The sequence below is a fragment of the Oryctolagus cuniculus genome, chromosome 7, assembly GCF_964237555.1.
Source record: "Oryctolagus cuniculus chromosome 7, mOryCun1.1, whole genome shotgun sequence".
NCBI classification, from domain to species: Eukaryota; Metazoa; Chordata; class Mammalia; order Lagomorpha; family Leporidae; genus Oryctolagus; species Oryctolagus cuniculus.
This window is the reverse complement of record NC_091438.1, coordinates 90,890,247-90,913,775: the sequence shown is the minus strand read 5'-3', so window position 1 is coordinate 90,913,775 and position 23,529 is coordinate 90,890,247. Positions and strand designations below refer to the sequence as shown.

Below are 23,529 nucleotides of genomic sequence, written 5' to 3'. Positions count from 1 at the left end.
TTTATCTACTAGGATCACAACTGGGCCTTTTCTTTTAGCCAAATTGTGCAGCATACTATGACCAGATATCCAAGGCACAGTATTGGTGATGCAGCTCTAGTAATGTTTCTAATATCATCCTATTTTTAGAATATGTAGTTGTAACAGTGAATAAATCATCATTGTTACATGCCAGGCATCAAGCATTCTATTTGAATTGTGACTTTGATATCTGTATCATATGAAATATGTAACATCTTTAACCTTCAATTTGTAGAGATACCCAATAATTTGGCTAACATACAGGGATAACTAACGAAGTAGGCACAATATAAAGTTGGTTTTCCTAACTCATAGGTGACAATTTAAGCACTAGTATTATATAACCTTTTTTCCTTGATGTGCATGGGATGGGGAAACTAAATAGAAAACTAATATTCTATGTGAGATGGGTCTCACATAGATAGTTGACAGAAGGGAGGGAGTGAACACCCATACAAAGTGCTGACAGTACTTTCCAAGTCATGGAATCTAACAGTTTAAAATATATTTTGTGGAAGTCTTAACTTTGTAATAAAATGCAAGTTGATATTGATTTGATTTCTACCAAATGTGACAGGTAATATATCACCTAAATAAAGAAACTACATATACAATTTATTTTGAAAGGAAGGATATTTCTCTCTGTCTCTCTCTTTCTCTCTCTCTCCCTCTCTTTCTCTCTTTCTCTCTCTCTCTCTTTCTCTCTCTCTCTCTCTCACACACACACACACACAGAAAAAAATATCTTCCATCCACTTGTTCACTCCCTGAATGCCCAGCACAGTTAGAGGTAAACAAGGCTGAAGCCAGGAGCCAAGAATTCCATATGTCTCCCATATCAAGGACCCAAATATGTGCACCATTATCCACTGCCTCCCAAGCACAATAGCAGAAAGCTGGAGCAGAAGCATGGAGTTGCTGGGACTGGAACCAGGTGCTGTGACATGAGATGCGGGTGTTCAAAGCAGCAGCTTAACCTGCTGTATTGCAACACTCATAACCGGCTGTATCACAATACCATCCACCTAACTTTATGTTTATAAGAAATTATTAAGTCACATAGAAATAAAAATCAAGCTAGAAGTCTTTATTATTTTTTGTCCAAATTTTTTTTTTGTTTTTAGTACTTTTTTGGAAAAAAGATCTTAAGTTTCCTAACATTTAAAAGATAAATGTAGTTAAAGGAGAAGTTTAGAATGACTGATCAGCCATTAAAAGAGAATAAAATCCCATATTTTCCAACAAAATGGTTAAAATTGCAGACCATTATGCTTAGTAAAATAAACCAGTCTGCAAAAGACAAATACATTTTCCCTAATCTGAGGTAACATTATAAAGAATACAAAAAAGTAACTCATGTTAGCAAAATTGAGTTTTGAGATTTGAATATTGTTTATAGCCCCTGTCTATAATCTCGAGGAACAATGGTTTTTCCACTTACAACTTGAATTTTTTATTTAGTATAGGGTTAAACTTGTGATTATAAAGCAAATTGAAAGGATGTCACTGTAAAAATTAAAAGAAAAATAGGAAAGAAAAACGAAGAGGGTTAGAGTAAGGGAAGGAGGTAGGGTAGGTTGGGGAGTACCATTATGCTCTTAAAACTGTATATGTGAAATACATGAACTTTGTTCCCTTTATATAAATAATATATATATATATATATATATAAACTAACAAAAACTAAAAATAAAATGCCAATTCATTCTAGGAGCACTTAGGAACAATTCAACTCTAAAAAAAAAAAGATTTATTTATTTTTTTGAAAGGCAAAGTTTCAGAGAGGCATAGGCAGAGAGAAATAGAGGTCTTCCATAGCTGGCTCACTCCCCAGATGGCCGCAATGGCCGGAACTGCACTGATCCAAAAGCAGGAGCAAGGAGTTTCCTCTGGGTCTCTCAAATGGGTGCAGGGACCCAAGTACTTGTACCATCTTCTATTGCTTTCCTAGGCCATAGTGGTGAGCTGGATCAGAAGAGGAGCAGCTGGGATTTGAACCAGCATCCATATGGGATGCCAGCACTGCAGGAGACATCTTCACTCACTATGCCACAGCACTTACCCTGAATAATTCACCTTTAAAGGAAAAGAACTTTTCTCCAATTAATTGTTTTATTGATAAAATTTGGAACTGATAAGTTTTAAACTAGACAGGAGAAAAATAACCATATTTTGATTATTAGTTTTACTTCTAGTTACTGGAACTCCTAATGAAGATTTGCCTTTTTTTTTTTTTTTTTTTTTTTTTTTTTTTTTTTTTTTTTGACAGGCAGAGTGGACAGTGAGAGAGAGAGACAGAGAGAAAGGTATTCTGGCGCACTGCAGCCAGTGCATCGCGCTGATCTGATGGCAGGAGCCAGGTGCTTTTCCTGGTCTCCCATGGGGTGCAGGGCCCAAGGACTTGGGCCATCCTCCACTGCACTCCCGGGCCATAGCAGAGAGCTGGCCTGGAAGAGGGGCAACTGGGACAGAATCTGGCACCCCGACCGGGACTAGAACCCGGTGTGCTGGCGCCGCTAGGCGGAGGATTAGCCTAGTGAGCCGTGGCGCCGGCCAAGATTTGCATTTTGTACAACGGCTGAAAGGTATTCACTTATTGTTGTGATACTCGAGAACTATAAAATTGATTTCTCAGTGAGGTATCCTGCATGGATGTGATTTGCAGGAAGTTCTCTGAAATCAGAAAAATTAATTCCTATCTCCTGGTAATGCAGTAAATGGCATAGCTCTTTTTAAGAAGCAAGAACCTCATTAAATTTTCTGATTATGTTAAAAAGTTTTACATACAGGGCAAGTTTAATGTACAGTATTAAGGCAGAATACAACTTGGACCTGAATGGCTTTAAAGATCAAGAACTGTCACGTGATCCACTCCTCAGAGCAGATAATATATCTGTCTTCCCACTGGGACTGTAATTATACAGATATCACAAACTTCATGGAAAATGATTATTATGCAAAAACTATGGATGACTTTGAAGTGTTTTTTTGCACTAAAATAAACTCACGGAAGCTTATTATAACGTGTTTGACCGGTACCTTATTTGAACTATTTAGAAGGAAAAAGCAGTAGCTTCAACAAAAGTGCCTATCAAAGCAACATGAACTCTGCCAAAATTGCTTTAAGAACAAGCAACACATTTATAGTGAAACTTGAGTGGAAATGCATTATGAAAATTTGTAGGGTCAATTTCTCAAAGAAATCACAATTTTACAAATAAATAAATATTTCAGGAATGATAATTCAATGTTGTATATTGAGCCCACTGTGACGTACCATCCAATATCACTTTTCAGGAAAATAATTAATCATAACCATGTCTGAATTAACGATGGCTAATGATTAACGACAGAAAAAATAACCCAAACTGTAGATATCTCAATCAGTTCAACTTACAAAATTCTGACTGAAATATTAAAATAAACAAACTTCCTGCTTAATGGGATCCCAAGCTGTCGTACTCAGATTAGCTGCAGACAAGAACAGAGATTTATATGGGAATTTTTAGCAAGCAGTTTCAAGATCCTGAAGCATTTCTCAGAAGAACTGGAAAAGAAGCTGAGACAATATTTTACCAGTAGGGTCCTGAAAGCAAGGCACAATCCAAGCAACGGCTATCTAGAGGTGGAAATTGGCCAGTCGAAGCATAATCGCAGTTAAAACCAGACAAAACAGAAAAAAAAAAAAAATTTGCAGGATTCTTTATACATGTTGCTTCTTGGCTCTATGGAAGACCAAAGAACAATAAATCAGCTGATTGTCACAGTGTTCTCAGAGCTGGAACCTGGAAAAGTGTCACCAGAGTCCTTCACCACGAGAGTGCTACTGCTCATTTGCCTCAACACACAAGGTGAATGTTTTCAGTTTCAATGAGAAGTCATCAGGCGTCCACTTTATAGGCTTATTTGGCTCCCTCTGACTTCTTTTCTTTTCATAATCTTAAAAAATTCTTAAGTGGAACACATTTTATTCAGTCAATAATGTGAAATAGACTGCTTTGACATAAAAACCCATAGTTCTTCAGGGCTGAACAATCGTAATTTGCTTATAAAAGTATCTTGAATGGGAGTGGGGAGAGAATGAGCAAGCTCACTAGTATCTCTTATACTGAAAAAATTCAGTTTAGATTCTTAATTTTATCTTTTAATTCCAGTTTTCATGATTGATTTTTTTTCCATACTCCTTTTAAAGTTCTTCATTGTTTTTGAATCCTTAGCCCTGGCACGTTGTTGGAAACATAATAGCTTTGTACGGTTGCTTTAAAAAAAAAATTGTTTCATCAATCAAAAACAGGATCAATGAAATGGCTATAGCCGGGAGAGAGAGAGAGAGAGAGAGAGAGAGAGAGAGAGGCCCACAATGAGATGTTTCAGAAAATGCTTCCATCTCCTACTGGAAATTAGCAACACTAAGCAGCATATTGCAATCTACTACACGTACTACCATAAATAACAAAGCTAATAAAGGACACATAGACAGACCATTCTCTTCACTGACACCTGAAAAAAAATGTGTTCATATTGCTTTCAAGTCTTTATTCATCTAGTCACACCCCTCATCTACCCCTCTGTTTTTTCCCCTTTGTCTTTTCCTTATATCATCAATCCAATTATCAGGTGCAGATTTGTGGTTGGTCAGTCAAATCTCTACTGTCTATACAATCCTAATCTACTACTGAAAACTTATGGAAATGATGTTCTTTGAGGACTAAGCCTACAGAACTTGAAGAAACTTGAATAATCATGCATAATCATTTAATATTCAGTGGTCATGTGGATTAGACCTATTATTACCTTAAAGAAAGAAGTCTGGTCTGAGATTCCCAAAGTCTGTGGCTTGCTCAGAGTATGCATCTGCTATCTCAGAACAACAACAACAGCAAATGGCTATTGTTTATTGAGTGTTTCAGCTTGACAGGAAGTTATTGATATTAGGAACTCTACATATATTCTACTCTTCAATCTGATAACAATTGTGTGAAATTAATTTCCTTTCATTAATTTCCTATCATTACATAACAAATTAGTTTTAATTTCCTATCATTACATAACAAATTACAGCACATTCATGGCTTTAAAACTATTTATTATCTCACAATTCTAAAAATAGAATTCTCAATTTACTAGATTACATGATTACAAGGCTGCAATCAACTGTTGGTCAGGATAGGTTCTCATCTGTAGGCTCTGGGGAAGAAGCTACATCTATACTCATTCAGGTTGGGCCAAATTAAACTTTATGGTTGTGGGACTGACATTTCTTTTTCCTTTTTGGCTGTCATCTAGGGGCTACTCTGAGCTCATATTTCTTCCCATTGCTTCCTCTGTCTTCAAACCCAGCAATGATGCAACAAATTCCCTCACGCATAGAGATTCTGCCTTCCTGTTGTGCTACCAGCTGAGAAAATTCTTTGCATTTATAGGTCTCGTATGATTAGATCACAACTATATTAATAACCTCTTTTTTGAGATATATCATAAGAACAGTAATTCATCATATTCACAGGTTCCTGATTATACAAGAATGAAAATCAACATGGATTGTTGCTAGAATTCTGCCTAACACAGGTAGGTTCTATCAATGCCATTTTTCTCAGGAAGAAATAGGCACAAGGCAGTCAGAATTTGAATACTTGTTTAAACAGTCTTTTGTGCTCCTTCATTAAATCCTGATTTAATGTCACTGCTTAAACCTAAGCTCTATAAATATTGACTCACTTTTGCCTCCACTTACAAGTTTTATCGGGTCTTTATAAAGTTTCTAGGACTTCTGTTGAACTGAACAGGTCCCATTACTAGGGTGCATGTATGAATTTCCTCTTTAACACCTTTTTGCTCTTCCTAATACTGAGTGACAGTATCAACTCTCAGACCAGCCTACTCGCCTTATGAAACCAGAAGCAATCATAGTGCCTCCCTTGTTTTTCATTTCCAAACTGTCTCTGGGCTGCATGTAATACGGACAAGTCCCATTACCGTATCCCCTCCTACTGTATCTGCTTTATACAGTAAATATTTCCTCTTTTTATGTCACCTGCATTTTTTTTTGAAGAGCCTTTTAATTTTCTTTATATTTAAACAAAATCTGATATGATGAATGAAGAAACACTGAGCTAACTTTAGTCTGAGATAGATTGTAAATATCACTAAATATCTCAGCATACTTGCAATTCAAATAATTCCTTTTTGTCAATAACTCTTGTGAAATTTTTGGAAGTGTCATTTATTCAAAAGAAATTCAAGTTAAATAAAAATATATTTGTAGTTCATCTAATAAATACCCACCAGGTTCAGTGTAGAATGTAGAGTGAAAGCAATGAGTAAGACACATTACAGAATGAAAGAAATCTGTACTAATTAATGTGATAAATGAATATATGTTGTGTGTCTGTTTTGTGCTTACTTGTGTATGTATTCATGAAAGATGCCTGAATTAAGAGACTATGAATCTTGTGTAATTGGCTATGGGATATTGAGTACAGCATTTAACCTCTCTAGGCTTTGGTTTTCTCACCTCTAATAAAAAGGGAATAGAACAGAAATAATCCTCACAAATCTTGAATTTGCAGTCATAAATATAAGGGATTCCAGACAGAGTTGAGAAAAGAGAACCAAGCAGTATGCTGTTCACTACATAACAGCCCATATTTCAATTAAAAAGAAGAAAATAAAAATAAATTGAACATATATCATCAACATTATGAAGATAAAGGAAAAGTAAATTATTCAGTGTCTTCTGCTTTCAAATTCAGATGAAAAGGTTACCATATAAATAGATAGCTAAAAATCTGGTGACCCTTGGTCAGACAGACCTGACCTCCTAGATTAAATCTGCTTGGCCAAATAAGAATTTTTTAAAATTTAATTCCTTTAGGTAGAGTATCCATTTTCTGGATTCCTGTACTCTCCAGCAAGCTATCTGCTCTGTTCACTTTAGTAGCCTACATGACTGTACCATGATTTGAGTTTGAGATGCATGATTAATAAAATTCTGGTTAGAAAGATTTTAATTTTCTTGACAGCATAAACATTGTAAGAGCTCGTTAAAGAAAATGAGCGCGTTATTTTCCCTAGAATATTTCAAATAAGGTTAGGTTCTAAATTGAAAAACAGTTGCCAGAAGGAAAAATTATCAAATTAATGCTTTAAAGTTTCACATTATTATTCCATAATAAACACTACAATTCATGTTTATTTAAATCATCAAGATTTGTTTCATGGGCAATTTCAATACCCTCCACTTTACTGAGTGACAGTTCAAGAAGTGATTATAGTGGAAGCTAATGCAAAATCGTACTACTCACTTTGTATGTAAGAAGTTACATTCAAAACAAGTTAGTCCATTGCAATTGTGATGTTCAGAACAACCATGATCTTTGATGTTATAAAACAAGATATGAATTTATGTTCTATGTATTCAGTTTCACGAACTGTCTTCAAAGCATTTTCTGTTATATTGTTTCTTTACTTTGAAGTAGTGTGTGACCCACATGAAGTAATTATTAGCATGGCAAGTATCCAGATTGCTAGGTATTGAAAACTGAAACCTCATACATGAGGAGAATGGTCTCTAAGCACCTTTATTATTCACATTAGAATCAATGATATGCTGTTTAGCTACTGTGGTTTAAAAAATCATCTGGTTTGTTCTGTTTTGAACAAAGACACTCATTTTTTTTTCTCCCTACTTTTTCCCTTACTACAACAGAGTTTTTGTTAAGATCATGTCAACACAGCCTTTATAAATTCATTACAGAAGTAGATAGCAAGCCAGCTAAAGATTTAGGGATGGGGACTTTAAATGGAGTGGGATTTACAGGTGGCTGGGAGGGGAGAATGCTGCAGTATTGAAGTGTCAACAAAGATCACTAATGATTACTTTAGCTAAGAGGGAATAAGACCCAGTGAAGTCTTTGTCCAAATCTTGTAAGTGATATTTACAACGTTCCAGAGTTTTATTTGAAAATTGAAAGATGAATTACAGAAAAAAAGCACAAAATTTTTGTGCCTGGCATAATTTCTTTAGATTCATTACAACTCTTATTTTGTAAGCATATATATATATATATGCAAATCTTTCTGCGCAATATTACAGTGACACAATTCAAACACAGTGTGAAGAAAGTAAGTATGTAAGACCATACCAGATGTCTTTGGTCAAATAAACTGCATTTAAAAATTATCTTTGTTTTTTGCAAAGATATAATAATAAAGACTTCATTGATAATTCAGTAGCACAGCTTCTGCCAGTGCTGTTGTTCTCCCCATGTTTGTAAGTCCTTTGCAGAAGTACACAACTGATTTCTGTCATGCTGAAAGAAAACTACTCTGGGGTAACGAATAGATAACTGTCACACTAAAAAAAAAACTTTGGCATTTTTAATAGTTTTGAGAAAAGTAATTTTAGATAAATTAACTCCTATAATTACACTTAAAATATTCCCCTGAATCTCAATAAAATACCTAATTCTACAAACATCTGTTTTTATGATAATTGCTGTTTATTCTAGAAAATTTTAAGACATATCTTTGGATATTTTTACTTATTATTATTGTCTTAGTTAACTACACTTCCCAGGGAGTCTAGATCTCAAGTCATTTATTAGCTTATTTTTGCCTGCTTAAATTACATATTTTTTCAATGCAGCATATGTGAAAATTTTTTAAGTTTCTAAAAATGCTGAACCTGGAAGGTAAAATATGGTTCCTCAATGGAATAGTTTTTATAAATGTACACATATAAATTTTAATGAGTAGTTAAAATACCAACACATTTAAGGCCTGAATGGAATATTAATTTATTTTCTGTCTGAAAATACCACCACCAAGAATAAATGCATGCTTCATTCATTTATTATATGTATTTTCACCCAACATACATCACTGAATAAATTTTTAATTTCATTTCATTATAAATAATATGGGGTGATAAACATGGGGAGATAGGTATTGTCAAAACAAATTATTTTTAATTTTTATTCTGTAGATTAAGCAACAAATTAAAAACATAAATTTTATAATGTTCCCAATTGCTTACACAGAAATGTTATAATATGAAAGTGGTTTGGACTAGAAGTACTACTGAGAAAGTATCATTTAGTCAGGTGGATTCTTAGGATAATTTTAAATGGGCTACTTTCTTCTATACATTTTTTAAAGATTTATTTATTTATTTGAAAGGGTTAGACAGAGAGAGAAGGAGAGGCAGAGAGAGAGAGAGAGAGAGAGAGAGGTCTTCCATCCGCTGGCTCACTCCCCAGTTGGCCGCAATGGCCAGAGCTGCACCGATCCAAGACCAGGAGCCAGGAGTTTCCTCTGGGTCTTTCCCTGCAGGTGTAGGGGTCTAAGGGTTTGGGCCATCTTCTACTGTTTTCCCAGGCCATAGCAGAGAGCTGGATAGGAAGTGGAGCAGCCAGGACTCAAACCGGCACCCATATGGGATGCCGGCACTGGAGGCGGTAACTTTACATGCTATGCCATAGCACTGACACTGCCCCATATGTTGAACACAGAAGAATGACTTTGCGACCCAGAACAAAATCTGAATATCAATCCTATACGTTACATCATAGGTCAGACTAAACCAAAAGTATATAGCATCTTTGTTGCAGCCACATTGAAGACTCCATTGTAGAACTAGAGGTACAACTTAATTCCACTTGACAAATGTGTGCTAAGATTTTTATATGGACAAATTAAGGAAATTTTTGAGATATTTCAGAACATGTTATAGGTGGATTGGTTTCTACCTGAGTGGGACAGAAAACAAAAGGTTTACTCATTTTCTGTGGTTTCCGAGGTGATTATCTGGCCATATTTTCCAATATTCCCAGCTGTAGAGTCACCCAGAATAACCTACTTCCTTCTCTTCGAATTATGTTTGAGTCGTTTTAAAGAAATTATTTATTTATTTATTGAAGGGCAGGCAGCAAGAATGAGACAGAGAGAGCTCATCAATCAGATGTTTCACTCCCAAAATGTCTTCAATAATCAGGTTTGAACAGGCTGATATCAGGAGCCCAGATCTCAACCTAGTTCTCCCATTTGGGTAGCAGGGACCCAAGTATTTGAGCCATCACTTGATGCCTCTCAGGTATCAGCAAGGCACTGGAACTGGAAATGAAGCCAGGATTTGAACCAGGCACTCCAATATGGAATGTATGTGTCTCAAATGACAGCTTAACTGCTGTGCCCAAAGCCCACTCCGACACATGTCTAAAGGCAGATATATTAAATAAATCCCACGCAGTCTTTTGTTCCCAGATATTCCTGAACTTCTGCCACTTGAAACATTAAAAACAATCCCAATCCAAAATAATGTTATAAATCATATTCAGAAATAATTTGGTAAAGTGGCTTTCACAAAATAGATGACTAATCAGCTTTTTTCCAAACAGCTATCCCAACTGCCTGTTTCATTAATAACTAATACATCAATTTCAGATTTAAGCACCCCTGCTCCTATCAAACTATTTATAATTTCTGCAATAGACTTTCTCCTCACCTAGTCTCTGTCATGTTACTTCTTCTACCTAAAATTTTCTCCTACCTCCATACCTTCCAAAATCTAGTTATCCACATTCATGAAGAATTCTTATCTTTTATGCCAGACCTTCCTTATCATTGATGAGAGATCTTTGTCTAAGGCTACACTTGCACTTAGCCTTTCTTTTCTGAGTCCAAGATGCAGATCTGATTACATCATTACATTTGACCTACTTTATAGGTTTCACATTAAGTTGCTTTTCCTATTTTTGAAGACAAATTATGTTCCCAACTTCAGTTTGTGACAATTAATGAAGATAGAAGTATAAAACTTTAAATCAGATAAAATATATTATATAGAGAATTAATGTAGGGTGAAATTAGCAGTGAATGAGTTGATACTCTTCTGTATGAGGTGGTCACAGCTGACCGTGCAATGAGTGTCCCATAGGATGTTCCCCAGAATCTCTACCTCCTAGCAGTCACGCCCTTACAAAATAGCCCTCCTGGAACGTGCACTGGGTTTATTGACTCACTTAAAATGAACAGAGTGCAGCAGAAGTGGTATCATATCTTAGATTAGGCTACACAACGACTCTGTCTCTGTTTCAGGCTTCCTCTCTTCATTTGTTATTCTCAGCCAGGGTAGATGGTTATGAAAAATTACCCAGGAAAATGGCCTAATGCCTTTGAACAACACCAACTGAGCACTTGAAGTCCGACAAAATCATGTAAGTGAACTTTTAAGAGGGACAAGCATTGAGAAGACTATATACCTCACTGACAACCTGGTTTTCTTCTTGAGAAATACTGAGCTAGAGTCACCCAGTTAACTGTACCTGGATCCCTGATCCAGAGCAAGTAGAGATCATGAGTAGTTAAAGTTGCTATGTTGTTGAGGATTTATTACTAATTCATATTTGGGTGCCTGGAGTTGAAATAACACCATAATAAATATCAAAAGTACTGAACTAGTCTTGGACTGTGCAGTAAACTTCGAGAAAGGTTGTATTCTTATTTTTATTTTTTAGAAGGGTTTCAATGACACCTTTAACACATTGTTCAGAGAATTTTGGACAATGAGGGCACTGTGAGTGAGAGAATTTACCCCAAAGTGAAAAACATCTTGAAAACTCAGGGAAGGAGGCTATTTGTTGCATATCAGCAGACTATTGAGCAGCACTAGTGTGGGAAATTATATGAAGTGTCAAAAGTGTGCCTGAAGAACAAGGTGATGATGCTAAGAAGATTTCAAAACAATGTTGAGGCCAGCGCCGCGGCTCACTAGGCTAATCCTCCGCCTTGTGGTGCCGGCACACCGGGTTCTAGTCCCGGTCGGGGTGCCGGATTCTGTCCCGGTTGCCCCTCTTCCAGGCCAGCTCTCTGCTATGGCCCGGGAGTGCAGTGGAGGATGGCCCAAGTGTTTGGGTCCTGCACCCCATGGGAGACCAGGATAAGCATCTGGCTCCTGGCTTCGGATCAGTGCGGTGCACTGGCCGCAGCAGCCATTGGAGGGTGAACCAATGGAAAAGGAAGACCTTTCTCTCTGTCTCTCTCTCTCACTGTCCACTCTGCCTGTAAAAAAAAAAAAAAAATTATGCATCGGATTCTGTCCCGGTTGCCCCTCTTCCAGGCCAGCTCTCTGCTGTGACCAGGGGGTGCAGTGGAGGATGGCCCAAGTACTTGGGCCCTGCACCCCATGGGAGACCAGGAGAAGTACCTGGCTCCTGGCTTCGGATCAGCGCAGTGCGCCGGCCGCAGCGCGCTGGCCACGGCGGCCATTGGAGGGTGACCCAACGGCAAAGGAAGACCTTTCTCTCTGTATCTCTCTCTCTCACTGTCCACTCTGCCTGTCAAAAAAAATGTTGACTATGTCACTTTATTTCTTCCTGCTGCTTATAGTAAAATGCAAGTTGAGAGAAATCCAATTAGAAGGCAGAACTGATGAACAAAAACACATCAGCCTTTGATGGTTTGGAAGAACCTCAGCCTCTCCTTGCAGCAAAAAATGCTAAAAATTAAAAACAAAGAAAGAAATGGCTTCTAAGCAAACATCAATTTCATTGCTGTGCTGATCATGGTCTAAACATGAAGCTGATGCTGTGCCATACTTGTCAGGACCTCAGAAAGATTCAAAGTTTTGTCTCAGAGGACTATCCAGTCTCACAGAAGGTCCTTTTTCAGAATAAAGTTTTCCTTCAGATTCTCTGAATTAAGTAGTAGTAGAGTCATTAAGAAGCTTCAGAACATTGTTTCATGGTCGTCTTAGGAAGCCACCGAGGAAGATAAAGAACTTCTTAACAGAGATACAGAGATATTGCTTTCACATAAACTCAAATGACATACACAGCTGGCCTGCAAAGTTTCTTAGAGAATTGTACCTGCAGAAAACCTACTAACCCAGAGTGAAAGAACAAAAGCTAGAACAAAAACTGAACAGGTAGTTATGCCCCCACAATTCTACCAGAAGGTAATGCGATGAGAAAGCCCATGGGCTGAGAACACACGTTACCTTTCACAAAAAAGAATCAACACTCAGGTAGAACCAGAGGCCTAAAGGGTGGAACTCAGAGCCTGAAGAATGCTTAGGACTTGTAGCTAATTAATGGATGTCTGCCATTTTGCTGACTGACTTTCAGAATTGCTATGGACCAATCATTTTTTTGTGCCTCATTGTTTAAGATGAATATCTGGGATGCTTATCCCGTCATTGTCATTTAAATGTGTGCATTTTGGGTAGGCTGGAAAGAAATTTATCTTCAGTTTCAGAGTTTTAAAGATCAAGGGGAACCATATGAAACGAGCCATACCTAAGAAAGCTGTCCTTGAGAAGCTTCATCCCCATCCAAACCTCCTGATTTAGATGATGAAGTTTTGGATTTTGAGTTTTTGCCTGGATAGGATTACATTTTTGTGTATCTTGCAATAGGATGCATTTTTCATATGGAATGACCATGACTCACTGGAGGCTTCAGGACAGACTGCCATGGACAACCTCCAAAATACTTGATACCCACTTTCTGTCAAAACTTTACGAAATCCCTGCTCCTTTTTCTTTAAGATTTATTTGAGAGACTGAGTGACAGAGAGAAAGAGAGGGGGATGAGAAAGAGAGATCTCCCCTTCTTCTGGTTTACGCCCTAAATGGCTACAGTAGCTAGGTCTGGGATAGGCTAAAACCAGAAGCCACAGACTTTATTCTGGTCTTCCAGTTGGGTAGCAGGGACACAAGCACTTGGATTATGTTCTGCTGCCTTCTCAGGAACATTCACAGGACGTTGTATCAGGAACAGAGCAGACTGAAATCAAAGCAGTGCTCCAATATGGGATGCCTGCTTAGCAAACAGCACCCCAATCGACTGTACCACAGTGCTGGCCCCAGTCGCTGCTCCTTGAGTTAGGGTTAAATTTATTGACCAGCTTATAATGAATAGAATTTAGCAGGAAAGGGATTTATGTTCAAAAGTTGCACTTTTGAGAAGATGGACTTGGTAAGCTGGGAGAGCGAGAGGAAAGAGAATAGTTAATATACGGACACTTTCTAAAGCTGCTGCATTAGTCCTGGAGAGAATACTGAGATCGTTTAGTGGAGCGTTGGCAAAGGTAGGGGAAGATTTGAAATAGATTTTTGAGGTCATGCCAAGAAGATTTGCTGATAAAATGGATGAGCAGAATGAGTATATTAGATTGTTGGCTAGAGATGTTAGATGGAGAATGCATTTTATCGTATATACTTAATAAAATTTTAAGTACTTTATGGCTGAAAATTTTGTATTATATTTCTTTCAAACTTCCGTAATTTCCAATATAGAGTGTCTTGTTGAATATACAGTAATACTTGTATATGGATTAAATAAATCTTATTTATTTTGATGATCCCAGTTTTTTGCCAATGTCTTTCCTCAGCTCCTATGAGTTGATATTTTTCTCAATAAGTGGAAAGAAGCAGTTTTAAAACAGAGCAATTCCTTAACACTTTCAGAAATGGAGGAAATTGAAAAGTAAACAGGGATATATTAGCATTTGAAGGCAACTAAAGGAGAAGCTAAGTGAGTATTGCCTTCCTCCCATGGGAAGTCTGATTAGCCCTATGCTGTCAGGATAACAATTCCATAAGAATTCCAGGTGTTATACAAGAACCTGGACAAAATGAGTTCATAAGGTCCCCCAAAGTGTTATTGACTTTGTCTTTATAATCTCCAGGTAGTCCACTTTCTTCCCCGTGAGTCTCTTCAACTATTTTCAATCAAACAAAGGGTCTGTATTTTATATCCTTCAGAAATTTCCACTTAAATCCATATGTGACATTTGCCCCTAATGCTAATTAGCATGAACATTTCAGCATGGACTATAGGAGAGGAAAACATATGCTACTGTGCTGTTGGAGCACTCACTCAGAAGCTTTCAAAGACGCCAGTAGAATTTACATATGCCACCCTTTTTGGTTGAACTTGAGTATTTTCAGGTGTCTCTATTTCATTTGGTGTCATCTCTTCACAGTAATCATCATTCAGTTGCTTCCCATGGAGCCTTAGACTGTGGGTGAGAGGATGATTCAGTTTGGTTGTTTTCCTTGGATTCTGAAACTGTCAAAATCAGAAGTAAGCTTTTTGTTTTCTTTCTCTTTTTTATAAGTCTCCAAAATTTAATGTTTATTTGTTAAGAAAGTATCACTTGAAACTTGTAATGTATCTCTTCAATATAACAACACAGGACAATATCAAGCATCTTTAAGAAAATAACAAAATTATTAACCAAGGATGACTTTGTCTTCTTATTGAAATTTAGTGATTAACTAAATTTCTCAATTAAGTCTTTAAATGTGCAGCATGTGTCCAAAGAGAAATCCCTTTGATTGTCATTTAAAATGTCATTCAGTCTTCTTTTCAACATTTTATTAAACTAATGGAATGGGATCCAGCAAAAAAGTTAGAGCTGATTTTTTTGTTAATTATATTTCCATTATCAAAATAGTTTTAAAAATTCAAGAACTTTAGAAAACTAGTACTGGTATCAACAAGAATAAAACTACTGAAAAACATTGAATTCAAAGTTGAGATCAACATTGTAATAATTTGTGTAAGAAATATTTCTGATGCCATAAACAAGAGTGTCAAATTGTTAAGTCAACAACAGGAGTCACTGTGTACTTACTCCTTATGTGGGATCTCTGTCCTAAATGTGTTGTCCAATGTGAATTAATGCTATAACTAGTACTGAAACAGTATTTTACACTTTATGTTCTGTGTGGGTGCAAACTGATGAAATCTTTACTAAATATATACTAAATTGATCTTCTGTATATAAAGATAATTGAAAATGAATCTTGATGTGAAAGGAAGGGGAGAGGGAGCAGGAGATGTGAGGGGTGCAGGTAGGAAGGAAGTTATGGGGGGGAAAAGCCATTGTAATCCATAAGTCGTACTTTGGAAATTTATATTTACTAAATAAAAGTTAAAAAAAATATTTTTGTATGGTAAAGGTGAGGTACTTACAATGATTTTTACATACTGTATCTTCACATAATGTAGCATTCACCAAGATAGAATTTAAAATTTGATTTTTCTGTTCACTGTCAATGAATTTAATGATTGTAACCATTCCTTTCTAATTCATTAACTTCTTCATTCAATAAGCATTTTGGAACATTCATATTATTTAAATTTTGAAATAATATATAAAACAATTTATGAATAAATATGATATGTAATTACATAACAAGAAAGGTTAGAAAATCGTAAGTTTTCAATAAAAGTGACATGATATAGTGTTGAACTACAGAAAATGGAGAGAAGCTGCTTATGGATTAAATAGGACACTGATTAATCAGGAGAGCTAAATTCAGATGGTAGGCATTTTCTTCTTGCTATTATCAACTTATAATCTTCATGTTTCTTAAAGAGTATAGAATTAATTTCAACATAGCAAAAAATTAATAAGTATATCATATGATTTTTTAAAAAAAAAAAGACCCATGCTATTCATTTTTATTGAACACCAGAAATTTTCCCAATCTGCATTCTTTTTACTTTTCAAACCTCGGTGGTGGTTCTATTCATCGCTCTTACCATTGTTGTTGAAATTGTACTGAAGATAGTGTGCCCAGATTATTCTGTTCTCAAAGTTAATTAAATGTTATTTCCTAAGCTTTTATTATTAGATCTTATTTCCAAGTGTTTAATCTATGAAATCTTAGTTACCAAAATCTCTTTGTCTTTAAACTTTCAAATATCTTACTACAATCAGTTGTTTAATTCTCATCTCCAGTAGAAAATATATCACAAGGATTGTATTTCACCTGTATAAATTTTCATAGAAAGGTCATCTAATGAACTCCAGCTTGTTTTGACACATGTTCATTTTTAGATCATAAAGACCTCTTTTATTTCATGATACTTTATCATATTTCTCATTATTTCAGTGAAAACAGGTGAACAAGAAGCATAGTGCATGTTGCTTTACTATCATCAGATATTATTTTCATCTTTTTTTCTGTACCTCATACATAATTAAGGTTTTCTCTCTAAATTAAAACATTTTAAATATGTCAAACTCTGTTTAAAAATTATGACAAAACATGTTTTATATTTTGCAAATCTAATATATTAGAGCATGTAAAATATTCACCTGCAATTTTATGGCAGTCGATTAAAAATTAAAATCTAATAAAGCTTTTAATAAGTACTTGTTAGCTTTTGTAATCAAACAATTAAAAAACAATAAGATGCATTTACCTTAAAATTGCATCCGTATTATTATTGATTCGTTAGTTAAAATATTCCTTTACTTGAACTATGTATGATTCACTTCCAAAATCACTGAACTATGATTGCTTGCTACCAAAAATAAACCCTCTACATGTTTCTTAAGGAAGATTCCGTTGATGTACCTGAATGATAGACTCCACAAGGAAATGTTCGGCAAATTCTGCATGTTCTTTAGCTCCCTCTAGGAGATCTATAATTTGAATAGCAAAAGTTCCAAGAAATTGTGGACTGAAGAAACTTGTTTGGCTTTCTTTCACACACCAATCTCAAATTACTTTGAAGGTAGAATACTGTTTTCATTCCCTGCTGTGCCCATATGGGAAATGCTGAACTAACAGGCCACCAGACATATGAGTACACTGGGAAGTTAATACCTCATTCCTTGCACGCAAGCTACATGAAGTAGAGAGAACTAATTTTCAGAGTAATTACTTTAAACAACTGATGTTTTGGTCAGAAAATATGTAACCTCAAATATTTTATGATATTATGATATAAATAGTAAATGTATTTGAATAGTAAAACATTTAATATGTTTAGAGAAATAATGTTGGAGATTTAAGATTTGGCTGGTAATCCTTTCTAGGCTGGCCAGTCTTTTGTCATTTGACCTCAAACATTATGAATAAGCCATGACACAAACATTTCTACTGGGATACTAGAAGAAGGACAACATTTTTCTAGCAGTCCTGTGTCTTGGAGTAGTCTGAAAAGAGTATTTTCCAGGGTGCATGAAATCTAAATTTTCACAAAATCCAGGAACTGCAGATCAGCTAACAACATTGTATGAAGTGCTAAACTGATAAAAATCTTATTCAGAATTGGAGATAATAACAATAATTGCTACCATTTATTCCTTGTTAACCATGTGCCAGACAACATTTCAACCAGGTACCGATCAAGGGGAAAATTAGAAACTTTTACCTGAGCTGATATTGATAAAGTGCCATACTGCGTCTGCTTCATGCAGTCAAAACCATGGTCCTTATTTGTAACTAGTGTTCCAAAATGATAATCTTACCATAGAGAAAATTATAACTATTAAGAATCTCAGCACCTGGTATACATGAAGATACAATGGATTGGAATGGAGGAAAGAAATGATAACAATTTTTATACAGTTTTTTTTTTCCTACCTTAAAACACATACTATGTAGCTTTGATAGACTGCATTTTGTTATAATAGAGAAATAGTACCAAGTGTCACAATAGCATCATGGGAATTATAGAGGATTTATCTCCTTTACTCCCTGCCAAAAACCCAATTTGAAGTCTTTCTCTTTCTTGAACTAATAGGTAAAGGAAACTTCCTCTGGGGTATCTTATTATATCCTCCATCTACTCCCATTTGGATCTCTAACCATTTGTTATATTTGCCCATTGCTAATGGGATTTCTTTCAGAAAATTTCCTGAAATAGAGTTGGTTCAGAAATGCTACAATTTCATTGCTATCAAAGTTATTTTAAAGTTTCTTTTTTAACCTTTACCATATCAGTTATGAAAGACCAAAGTCTTGCTTTATGAAAAAGCACTATCTATGTGAGATCCCAGTATCAGGGAAAACAATTATACATTTAATATTTTAATATAATTTTCCAAATATCATTTAATTTATGTTGGATTCTTTCTTAATGTCATTTGGAGAGTAACACATAGGCTTCCTTGAGATTAAGTTTTAAACTTGAATTTTTAAATATATTAACTATTAGCTCATTTAACAAGAGATAAACACTAACTAATTACGAGGTCTATGGTCTAGTTTTATGGCCTGAACAAATCTCGATTTTAAGCTCAACACTTTTTAATAGGGTAGACAAAGATAACCCATTTATGCTCTTTAAGTTTCAGTTCTCTCATTTGTAAAATTAAGGTATTACTTATCATGCATATCTGAGAGTTGAGAGTTGATGTGAAGATTGATTTGATAGGGCTTGGTGAATTATCAGTGCTTTCTTTGTAAACTCAAAAGAGCTCTATGCAAAGATGCTGGTTAAAATTCATGGTTGTGTTTCTCCCTGTAATGAATTTTAAGGATAATAACAGTAGGAAGATGGAAAGGATTTTTTAAAAAATATGTTTGAGTCTCAGGAATGACAATAGAGAGTTCACATGTTTTATATGATGTATTTAAAAGAAAAGCAGTCCTAGATTTTTTTTGAAATACCCAAAAGCAATAAGGGTTTGAGAATTAATTTAATAATTGACATTTATGCTTTGATGGTATGTGTCTTTTTAAAGATTTAAATGCAAAATTTAAATATCCCGATATGAATAGATGAGAAAGGAATGTGCAAAGCTATTTTTGTCTGAAGTCTTTTTTTAGTAAAACAAATCTAAGTGCTCCAGAACTCTTGTTTTCTTTAAGTTTTATTTATCATTTATTCATTTGAAAAGGCAAAGTGACAGAGGGGGGAAAAACAGTGAGAATCTGCCATTTGCTATTTCAATCCCCAAGTGCCAACTATAGCTAGAATTGGGAAGTCCATCAGAGTCTCTCACACAGATAGCATGGATCTAAATCTGTATCCTTGGGCCATTTTCCTTTGGTTCTCAGGGTGTGCAATGGGAGAAACATGGATTGGACATGGTAGTGGAACTCCATCCCAAGCATTTGATATGAAATGCAGGCATCCCAATCATTGCCTTACGTTACTGCACCACAGCACCCACACCAATCTCTGGAGCATAAGGACACTAATTCTATCAGAGCAGGACTCCACTTTTATGACCTGACACCCTTAGTTACGTCCATAGTGGTTTTATCTCTAAATAGGGCTTTCAAATGTGAATTGGAAGAAATGCATTCAATTCCTAATGGATGGAAATTCAAAACCAACTCTTCTTTTTCCTTTACATGTATTCATTTGTTCTTGTATACATACAGGCGGTCAATCAAAACTCACTATTTTCTATCAGCTTTGCTAGATTCTAGGGACAAAACAAGAGAGCAAGTCATGGATCCTCAAGGAATCCATCTTCAGGGATTATGATTTATACATAAAAAAGGTGGAAGCTATGAAAATTGTCACCTTTGTGAAAGCACAATACAGCTCATCGATGCCTTCTATCATGAGAGAGAATTCAATCTGTCACAGAAGGACTTGCAAAATTAATGCAGTCTTTTACATCTAGGCAATATAATGTAATACAGACCCTCTTGTCTGAAAAAAAAATAAAATCAGAAAAAATATTAAAAATATGTGACTTGATAGCCATGCAAGACCATGATTCCAGAGCAATGGGAACAAGTCAGTTGAGCCTCAACACAAGGGTGTTGAGGCCATGGCATAGAGGAGAAACTGATGCAGAGCTGGGAAGGTTTCTGGGTTATATAACTGGTGCTAAAGTCTTTATTTATTTATTTATTTATTTTTTTAACAGGCAGAGTGGACAGTGAGAGAGAGAGACAGAGAGAAAGGTCTTCCTTTTGCCGTTGGTTCACCCTCCAATGGCCGCCGTGGCCGGCGCGCTGCGGCCGGCGCACCGCGCTGATCCGATGGCAGGAGCCAGGAGCCAGGTGCTTTTCCTGGTCTCCCATGGGGTGCAGGGCCCAAGGACTTGGGCCATCCTCCACTGCACTCCCGGGCCACAGCAGAGAGCTGGCCTGGAAGAGGGGCAACCGGGACAGAATCCAGCGCCCCGACCGGGACTAGAACCCGGTGTGCCGGCGCCGCTAGGCGGAGGATTAGCCTAGTGAGCCGCGGCGCCGGCAGGTGCTAAAGTCTTAACAATGGAGCTGGAGATGACCAGACTGAAGGTCATCTTTTCACTGAAGGTGAAAGAATTTCACAAGGACCATTGCCAGAGAAGTGCAGGATGCCTACCTTGTGTATCCAGCAGAGTGCAACTTGACTCATGTGTGTGAAGGAGTGATCCAGGATTGAAGGAAAGCACCCCAAAAGGATAAAATGGAACACATCCAGTGCCCCAACAGGGCACTGGGAAGAAAACCTGCATCCACCAGGGAATCAGGAAAGCCTCACAGTGCACCAAGAATTATGGAGAAGACTCAGCAGCAGGCACATTTAATGCACAGCAGTGGATGTAATTTGTTCTAGGAGATGGGTCAAACCTAACACATCATAAAAGCACTTAAATTAAAATTCAAGATGGTTTTAGGATGCAAAAATATCCAGTAGCCAAAAAAGTGCAATTCGTTATAACTATGATACAAGGAAACATTACCAAACATGCAAAACAGGAAAATATGATACTTCTTTAATGAGGAAAAAAATCAATCAACCAAACCTGATCTGAAAGAAACACAGTTATTAGAATTAGTAGACCAGGGAATCAAGATAGTTATTTTTTTGCATTCTATATGTTAAAAAATTTAAGTGGAGAATGGAAAATATTTCAAACGATTTAACTAAAACTTAAACAAATAAAAATTAAAATGTCTGAAATGAAACTTTAAGAGATTAATGATAAATTAAACCTGTATACAAAAAGAGTACTTAAATTGAACATGTAACAAATAAAAGTTATCCAGATATAATCCACAGAGAAATAAAATAATGTTAAATATTAAAAGATCAGTGAGCTGTGACAGTTTCTGAAAATTATGTGTGATTGGAACTCTCAAAGAAAGATGAAGCAGTGATGTTCAAAATATTTTAAATTTGATTTAAAAAATTAAAAACCATTACATCTAAGGAAACAAATGAACATCAAGCATATGTATCCGTGTGCACGCACACACACACATACACATACATACCCATGAAGAACACTACATCATGGTAGATTATTATCTGATTGGTCAAAAAGTGATAAACAAAATATTAAAAGCAAGAGAGGTGAAGAGATATATTATTCATATAGGAGAAAAGTAATAAACAATATTTCTTTTCTTGTTGAAATAATGCAACTGAGAACACAATAGAGAAATGGTTTTTAAATCTGAAAACAAAGTTAACATAAATTTTAATACAAAGTAAAATATTTTTATATATGAAGGCAAAATGAAGACTTTTTAATGTGAATAAGTTAAAAGAATTCATCACTAGAAGCTTACCATTTATGAGCAAATTGAAATAAAATCTTTCAGGGTAAAAAAAAAAGAACTCAAAATAGGAAATGTATTTATATATATGAAGTAAACCATATATCAAATTTCTTGAAATGAGTGAAAATGGAAACAGTATACCACAATCTATGGGATATAGTACAGTAGTAATAAAAAAGATAATTATAGGCTGGTGCCATGGCTCATTTGGCTAATCCTCTGCCTGTGGCGCCAGCACCCTGGGTTCTAGTCCTGGTCGGGGTGCCGGATTCTGTCCCGGTTGCCCCTCTTCCAGTCCAGCTCTCTGCTGTGGCCTGGAAAGGCAGTGAAGGATGGCCCAAGTCCTTGGGCCCTGCACCTGCTTGGGAGACCCGGAAGAAGCACCTGGCTCCTGGCTTCGGATCAGCACAGCGCCAGCGGTAGCGGCCATTAGAGGAGTGAACCAATGGCAGGAGGACCTTTCTCTCAGTCTCTATCTCTCACCGTCTAACTCTGCCTGTCAAAAAAATTAATTAATTAAAAAAGATAATTATAGAAATCCAGGCTTGCATCAAAAGTACAGAAAATTTCAAATAAACAATATATTGCTGAACTTTATGGAACCAGAAAAACAAGAATAAATCAAATCCAAAACTGTTGAAGGAAAAAGAATAATAAAATTCAGAAGCACAAAAAATGACTTAGCAAGTATAAAAAATTCAATGTAAGAAAGAAATCACTCATTGGAAGCAAAAACCAAATTGATAAACCCTTAGCTGAACTTACCATCAAAAGAAGAAAATTAAAACTACCTAGAATTAGAGATGAAAATGATGACTTACCATTGAAACTACAGAAATAGAAAATATTGCTAGATGTTACAATGGATAACAATGTGTCAACAAATGTATTAATCTAGAAAAAAATTAACAAACACTTGGACATATGCATCTTACCTAGATTAAATCATTAAGAAACAGAATACTAAAGTAGACAAGCATTGAAATTGAATGAGTCATAAAAAAGCCCAAAACCAGATGGTGGATAGTACCAGTGCTGAATTCTACAAAATATTTAAAGAAAAATAATTAACACTAATCTTTCTTAAATCATTTCAAGAAACAGAAGAAGAGGGAATTCTTCTCAGTTCATTCTATGAGGTTATCATTTCCTTGATACTAAAATCAGAAAAGGAGACCGTAAAAATAAATGAAGTTACAGGCCAATATCCTTGGTGAACATGGATGGAAAAATACTCAACGAGTGCG

At 35.9% G+C, this 23,529-nt stretch overlaps 1 long non-coding RNA gene across 1 annotated transcript in view; it reads right to left on the bottom strand.

Annotated features, from left to right (window-relative positions):
- LOC127493433 (uncharacterized) overlaps nucleotides 1-17,614 on the bottom strand; it is a 30,403-nt gene extending 12,789 nt beyond the window's left edge. The window contains exon 1 of the long non-coding RNA XR_011390610.1: nucleotides 17,396-17,614. This is a non-coding gene — a long non-coding RNA (uncharacterized lncRNA). The remainder of the gene's footprint in view (nucleotides 1-17,395) is intronic.
- Nucleotides 17,615-23,529: the final 5,915 nt, after the last annotated feature.